Here is a 7572-nt window from a genome sequence, read left to right on the forward strand (position 1 = left end):
AACAAACCAAAATGACTCTAGCCTTGTCCCAGGCCACTGACTAGTGATGGCCTGCCCTCGTTCCTGGCCTTGGATCCTGCTCTCTGTTGCCCAGTCACTCACTTTTGCCCTTGTATTTTGTGTTAGTCTATTCTATTCTGAAACTGTGAATCTTCTCCATTAAAACCAGTGACGAAAATGCTTCCACTGGAGAGAAGGAAAATACAGCCAGGCTGATTTCCTCTGAGACCTAGGACACTGTCCTCAGGCCCCCTCGTCCTGTCAGCTTTTTCCTTAGAGAAAACAGAGAGTCTAAGACACGGGCCATGTTTGTGCCTCTCACACCCGGTGTTTGCTATTTCTGCTCCACACCATCACGGATAATGAAAGTCGACTGGCTTCTTGGGTTTCCTTGCTGTCTGCCACTGTCATTCCCATTTGCTGGGTCTCTTGCCTTTTTAGCACAAAGTTGTTGTGTTTGGGCTCCCATCTGCCAGGCAGTGATAAATTCCAAGAAAAACCCATTCTTATTGAATTATTTTCGGAATGTTTTGCAAACATGTCTAAATGATGTGGCAACCAGTTCTGCTCTGAGATCCAGTTTTGACTTCAGATTAATTCAAGTAGAGAAGGGAAAGAGAGAAAGCAGAGCTTCACACACTGAAGTGTATCCTTCGTTCTTGGGGCGGGGGGTTGGTTTGTTGGTTGGTTGGTTGGTTCCTATTCCTTTTATACAGAGACTTTGGCTCCTTGTCAGCATCCTGACAATTAAGATCCCATCCCACAACCTGATCACTAAAGGTAGAAGAACAATTCACAAGAATTCCAAGCATGCTCTGGGCATGTTGAAATATACAAAGGGAAACCTCTCTAACTGGGTTCTCTAGCAGGAGAAGAGCCAAGCCAGGTTGAAAGGCCACCATGTATGTGGCACAGAGCTGTGAACTCTGATTTTGAAAAGTCATATTCCTATGAGCTCAGCTCTTGATCTAAGCTGTATTGTCCTAGGGACTTTAAAAACAAACAAACAGAAAAACAAAGAGCAATGGCTGCCTTCCAGCCACGTGCCCCCGACAACCAACCCTAAGAGGTAGTTAGGACCAAACAGCCCACCGATTTTAGTAGAGTCTACATTTCTGACTCTACAAATGGACAGCTATTTGGTTGTCCAAGTCTTTCCAGATCATTTCAAATCTCCTACTTTTTATTTGTCTTTTTAATTTAATGGAATACTCTGTTGCCCATGTATCATCCATTTTGAGAATTGCTATGTAAACTGCTTGTGTAGAAGATTAGAGCCCATCAATGATGAATTTTGTTGCCACCAAAGAGCCACCTGTCAGAAGCCAGATCAGGAGTGTAGAGGGATGCAGAGGAGGAGTGGGCAGAATCCTGGACACATGATCTGAGCACCTGTTACAGTCTGAGCCTATCTCAGATCTATTTCCTAAACTATAAATACAGGAACTAATAAAAGTAGGCATATTAACAGTTAAGCCTTACAAGCCGCCATCTATCCATCTAAAAAGCAGGAAGGACAACACACAGAGCCTTGAGGTATGATTCATAGATCTATGATGATTAATACTGTCAACTGGACAGGATAGAAAATCGTCTACCATACGTTAGCCTCGGAGCAGGTCTGTGAGAGATTCTCTAGGCTAGGTTAACTAAGGTGAGAAGATCCACCTTAACTGGAGGTGTCATCATTCCATGAGCTAGGGTCTGGACTAAATAAAGGAAGAAAACAGGCCAAACACAAGCACCCCTTTTTGTTCTGCTTGCAGGTGCAATGTGACCAGCTGCTTCAAGCCCCTGCCAGTATCACTTAACTTTCTCACCGTGATGGAATGTACCCTCAAACTGTGAGCCAAACTAAACCTTTCTCTCCTTAACTTGCTTTGGTCAGATATTCTGCCACAGCAATGAGATGCACAACTAATACAGGACTCTAGAATTCAAAGCTCCATTTCATAAAAAAATCTCCTTATCCAAAATGCTATTCTGTATGCAAGTCCCTGACTACACAGAACAGAATTCATGGACCAAGAGGACTGCAATTCTTTGATGGAAACTTTTGTCGCAGCATCACAAACAACTCCTCCCCTCCCCCCCCCGCCCACACACACACACTGTCTGGAAATTCTAACACCAACTTCACTGGACTCTGCAGCTGGTCCCAGCTACATCTTCAGCCTCATCCTTGAGCTTCTTTACATTCTGAATTCTCTGGTCGGACTGAGCCTGAATTCTTTGTTATTCACCCTTACTGCTGCCTTGTATTTCTGCAATCAATCGTGATGCTGCCCTCTTTCCAGGGATGTCCTCCCTACCCTGTTCAGGGCTCTACCTCCCTATTCTGCACCATCTCCCTCTATCATTTCCACGATTTCTCCTCCAGCCTCCTGTGCCAGCTCCACTTAAAAGAACAAGGGCTCTTTTCAGACCTCCACAACACAATCTGTGGCACTGTGCCTGTCCTTCAGAATCACCTTCTCACTGTCTGTCACTTCAGATCCTTTGGTCTCAGGTGCTCCATGGACCCCTTTGCCCTTATCTGCTCTGGTTCTGCCATAGTCCATGTCACAGGAGGACATCTGGCCAGTTCTCACTTCCTGCCCAGGCTTTAAATCTTTCATCCTTTGTCTTCACACATCCTGTTGCTACTGAGATATTATACTCAATGGAATATGCACAGTGCTCAGCAAGTGGAACTCTGTACACACACATTCTCTCTCTCTCTCTCTCTCTCTCTCTCTCTCTCTCTCTCTCTCTCTCTCTCTCTCTCTCTTTCTCTGACACACACACACACGGGGGGGGGATTTCAGAGCTATCAGAGGGTGTCCAGCTCAGTAAACACTCCCTAACATTTGTTCTTCTTTTCCTCCTTGAACTCTTTCTCCTAGTCTCCCATCTACTGAGTTTCTTCCCACTTAATAAGAAACCAACATGATTTTTGTTGGTTTGTTTGTTGTTTGTGAGTTTTTTGGATTTGGCTGTTATCTGGTTTTGTTGTTGTTATTGTTTTTTATACCTGGCTTTTCTAAGACACTCAACTCTACTTTTTAATCACAGTTGTGTCTACGTGCTTCTTGCTTCTCCTGACTAGGCTACCTTATTATTATATGTAGATTCTCTATCACCATCTCTATACTTCAGTGTTTCAGATGAGTCCCTGAAGTAGTGTGGGTGCCCAATAAACCCCAGAGGAAGAATGAAGGACAATAGGCTTTACAAAATGTGTCAGTAAGAACTTGGTGGCCCTAAAATGACACACACGGGGCAGGTGAATGGGAGGGAGTTTGTTCTTCTGTTGTCACTACAGTTCTTCAAAATAATGACTCCAATTCACTCAAGGGTCAGTGGACACAGTGGGACACAGTTCAGTCACAGGTAGTTTCTTTTTCGTTCATGTAGAGTAGTGTGAACAACGGTTCACGATACAGAACAAAATTAGGACAGCCTGGTAAACTGGGGAAGATGGCAGCTGGGTACTGGGGAGCAGAGAATGAGGCAAATAAATGGATGTAATGAAGCTGATGACCCCAAGGATAATATGCAGATAGGAGAAAGGCAAATCCAAATCAGACCAAAGAGCAGGCTGGGATTGGCACCCTTGTTATAAGAGAAGGATTCAGGAACCAGCTGGTGTCAACCAGTCTGCAAAGAGGAAACTCACTTGAAAGGCAAGAAAGTGCCTTTAACCATCACCCTACCACCTCTGTTATCCATATATCCCTGGAGACCTGTGCTTATATCCAGACCAGCAAAGGCATGACCACAGTGGTGGGCATCTATCAATCTGCATAAGGCCAGTTTTTAACAAGGATATACATGAAAGGGACTGGGACAATACTGACTCAATCAGGCAAACGAGACACTAAGTTCCCTCTCAGGCTTGCACTTTGAAGGTGGTACTGTGTACTGTAGACAGGATCTCTTGAGCTCTAGGGCCTCGAGAGAATAGTCCTATACCACCTGCTAGTAAGAACTTCGTCAATTAACTTCAAATCAAAAGGTAAGACCACATCCATAACTTGGCAAGGCAGTTCCTTCTAGTCACCCCAGAACTCATGGAACACACCTGCAATGGGTACAGTCTTTTATAGGGTAGCAGGTGTAGCCTGAGGCTTGTTGGAAAGTGTTATCCTGACAGAGAAAAACAAAATCAGGGATGGGAAAGGATGAGAGATGATTAAGTGCACCTGTTGGAATAGGAGGCTAATTGCTACGGATGCCTGTGAGGAAGCTCTGAGTGCTGTGGACAAAACCGCCAGTGTAATCCTGAGGAACTATTTATCCTCAGTGTCCCCGGGAGAAGGTGGGGTTGATCTTTGGAGCCTAGCGGCTTGTATCACCTTCCAGCTAAAGCTATTAAAAGTGCCTACTCACACTCAATGAGTAGCACAGGCGTTACACAACCTCTGCCCTGCTGTGCAACCCCACAGATGCTGGCAGCTCTCCTTTTGCAAGATGCTATTTTTAAAACAACCAAATTTCCCCCACCACAGCCCAGAAGAAGCAACTGGTTTGCCTCACCAGTCTTTGGCACCGAAGTGCCTTGCAGTCGATGTCTTCCGCTGTCACAGTGTCCTGATTAACATTAATCACACAGTGCAAGTGAGTCACTTAGAATGGATGGAAAGAGCCAATGAAAGACGGCAATTAACCCCTGACACACACACACACACACACACACACACCAACTCCTTCAATGTTTGTTCTGAAAGATCCAGAAGAATCAGGAGTGGAACGCAGGAATCTCAAGTGTGGAACGTGTAATAAGCGAGAGCAAGAGCAAAAGCTATTACAGGCTCTGTGTTTATCTTCAGTTCGGTGACTTTCAGAAGAGCATGCCCTTGGCTGGTAGTCCTGGAAGATGTGACTGTTCCCTGCCAGTTGGAGGGCTTGACCTGAACTCTCAAAAATCACAGCTGACCTCCTCCAGCCCTGACTCAAAAAAACTAAATTGGTACCACCTTTCACAGACCTACCCCACAGTCCCAGGTGTACAGATTGGGAGCCATTTTGGGTGGATGATATATAACCATGGGGAGAAACTTGGAGATAAAGCACAGGACCACAAAACTCAGGGCTGATCAAGAAGTAAATGAGTATTATTTATAGATCATCTTTCGCCTGCCAGACAACTCGATGGTTTATTCTTGCTGAATGTTTTCTCCAAGGCTCAGATTCACACATCTCCTTGGAGTCTATCTCCCTTACCCTGAGACCCACCCCCCAACTTCCTGGCAAGCTCTACCCCCTAGATTTCCTTGTTGACAAAGCAGGCCTGGAAGGAGCATCTCAGATGATTTGGGGCATATTTATAGGGTAGTTGAAAAGTCCTCATCTAAAACCCATGACCGTTCATCTGGGTTACAAATCAAAACCATCCATCATCTGTGCTTTTGTCTCCCCATCCCCTACCTTAGGAATGGGAAGCAAGGCTTGGAGAGAAAGGAATGTACAGCTTTGCTGATTCTGTGCGCTCGGTAGGAATCGGGTTATCACAGCCTGTCAGGCAAAGAAGTAAGCCCATTACCAGGAGCCTAAAAATTGCAGCCTCTGGGCCAGAGCATGGCACATCCAATAGCTACTGGCAGATGGGGAGCGAGTGCGGCTAGGAGTACCTACCAAGAAGTTACCTGATCTCAGATAAACTGTATCTGCTTTCTGGACACCAGAAAATGTCCAGTTTAACAGAGGAATCCACCACACTTAGAATTCAGATCTCCTTTTTCTGCCCCAGGGACCTGGAGGTTATATGTGTCTAGAGGTTGCCATGACCTTCCATGTCTTTGCTGAGTCCATGTGAAGACAGTCTTATCCTATCCTATTCTACTCTGTCCTACCCTAGCGAAGCCTACCCAAACCTACCCTACCCCACCCTACCTATACTATCCTACTCTATCCGTCCATACCCTTCCCTACCCTACCCTTCCCTACTCTACCCTACCATACCCTACCCTACCTGACCCTGCCTTACCCCCTACCCTACCCTATCCTACATTGGGCTGGATGAGGTTTAGCTTTAAAGCCCTTTTGCTCAGCCTGCTCTTTACTTGCATCTGAGCGAAGGAAAGCTTTCTCTCCAGTGGCTCTAACACAATCCTGTATCTAACTTTGTCTAGCCTAGGTTATCGCGAAGAAATTCATCTGCAGTCTGTAGAAAAATGTATCACTCAAGCAGCAAGACATTTGTATTCCCCTTTTAATAGCACACTTACAAAAGAAGCTTCATGCAGTGCTCCTCCCACTTGCCTTCCTGCCATTCAAGAACACAGTGTTTGTTCCCTCTGGAGGATATAGGACTAAGGCAGCATCAACAAAGACCTATCTTGGCCTAATCGATCCTATCCTTTCCTACACTACTGAAAGAAGAAAGCCTTCCCAGACAACCAAACTGCTGGCCTCTGATCTACAGACACTTTCCAGCCTCCAGCACTGCCAGAGGTAAAATTGTATTCTTATTCTTATTGTTTTCCTCTAACCTAACTGCAGACCTAACCTAACTCTAACTCTAACCTAACTAACTCTTCTTTAACATAGCAAAATAAAATATAATGAGATAAAGATAAAACAAACAAACATCACATCGAATTCAGACAAGCCAAGCCAACAGAAAAATAAAACAACCTCAAAAGACTGCCCAAGAATCAGAGACCCATTTATCTACATATTCAGGAGTCCGGTAAGAGTACTAAACTGACAGCTATGGTATATATTCAGAGGACCTGGTGCAGACCTGCGCATGTGCTGTGCTTGCTGCTTAAGTCTCTGTGAGTCTGTGTTAGATTTGCTCAGTTGTATTAAAGGGTCTTGTTCTCCGATGTCCTCTCTTCTTTCTATCCCCAATCCCCTCTGCAAACTCTTCTGAAGGGTTCCCTGAACCCCACCAAGGAATTTGATGGAGACATCTTGTTTAGAGCTGCATGTTCAAGCTGTCTGTCCTTTGGGCAGTGGCGGCGCACGCCTTTAATCCCAGCACTTGGGAGGCAGAGGCAGGCGGATTTCTGAGTTCAAGGCCAGCCTGGTCTACAGAGTGAGTTCCAGGACAGCCAGGGCTATGCAGAGAAACCTTGTTTCGGGGAAAAAAAAAAAGCTGTCTGTCGGTCTGTCAGTCTGTCTTTATATACTATCTTGTGGGGGTCTCTGTCTTTGTTTCCATCTGCTGCAGGAGGAAACCTCTCTGATGGTGGCTGAATAAAGACACTAATTCCACAGGTCTAGCAGAATATCATTAGGAGTCACAAAATGCTATTCTTTATAGATTACCAGCCATATTTTGTTACAGTATTACAGATAAGTAATTTTGTTACAGTATTACATACTAAGGTGGTCCCATACATACACTTTGTCACAAAATGATTGGTGATAAAGCAAAATCCTTGCCTCCATCTCAGTTTGTCTGAGAACAATATCTGGCTGCCTTCTTAAGTTATAGAAGAGATAAATTCTAAGATACATTTATCCTCAAACAAGTTACCAAGAAATATCATAATTCTTTTGACCTTAGTCATTGATAATTTCATGATATGCTTCTTACCTAACTCTGTGCCAGCTCATTCTTATTCTCTCTCTCTCTCTCTC

The 7572-nt window shown here is 44.7% G+C and overlaps 1 long non-coding RNA gene across 1 annotated transcript in view; it reads left to right on the forward strand.

The window, feature by feature from the left end:
• Nucleotides 1-6127: 6127 nt before the first annotated feature.
• Nucleotides 6128-7572, forward strand: part of LOC116089223 — a 3113-nt gene continuing 1668 nt past the window's right edge. Inside the window, exon 1 of the long non-coding RNA XR_004118223.1 lies at nucleotides 6128-6435. This is a non-coding gene — a long non-coding RNA (uncharacterized LOC116089223). The remainder of the gene's footprint in view (nucleotides 6436-7572) is intronic.

This window comes from Mastomys coucha, unplaced genomic scaffold (genome assembly GCF_008632895.1).
Source record: "Mastomys coucha isolate ucsf_1 unplaced genomic scaffold, UCSF_Mcou_1 pScaffold14, whole genome shotgun sequence".
NCBI classification, from domain to species: domain Eukaryota; kingdom Metazoa; phylum Chordata; class Mammalia; order Rodentia; family Muridae; genus Mastomys; species Mastomys coucha.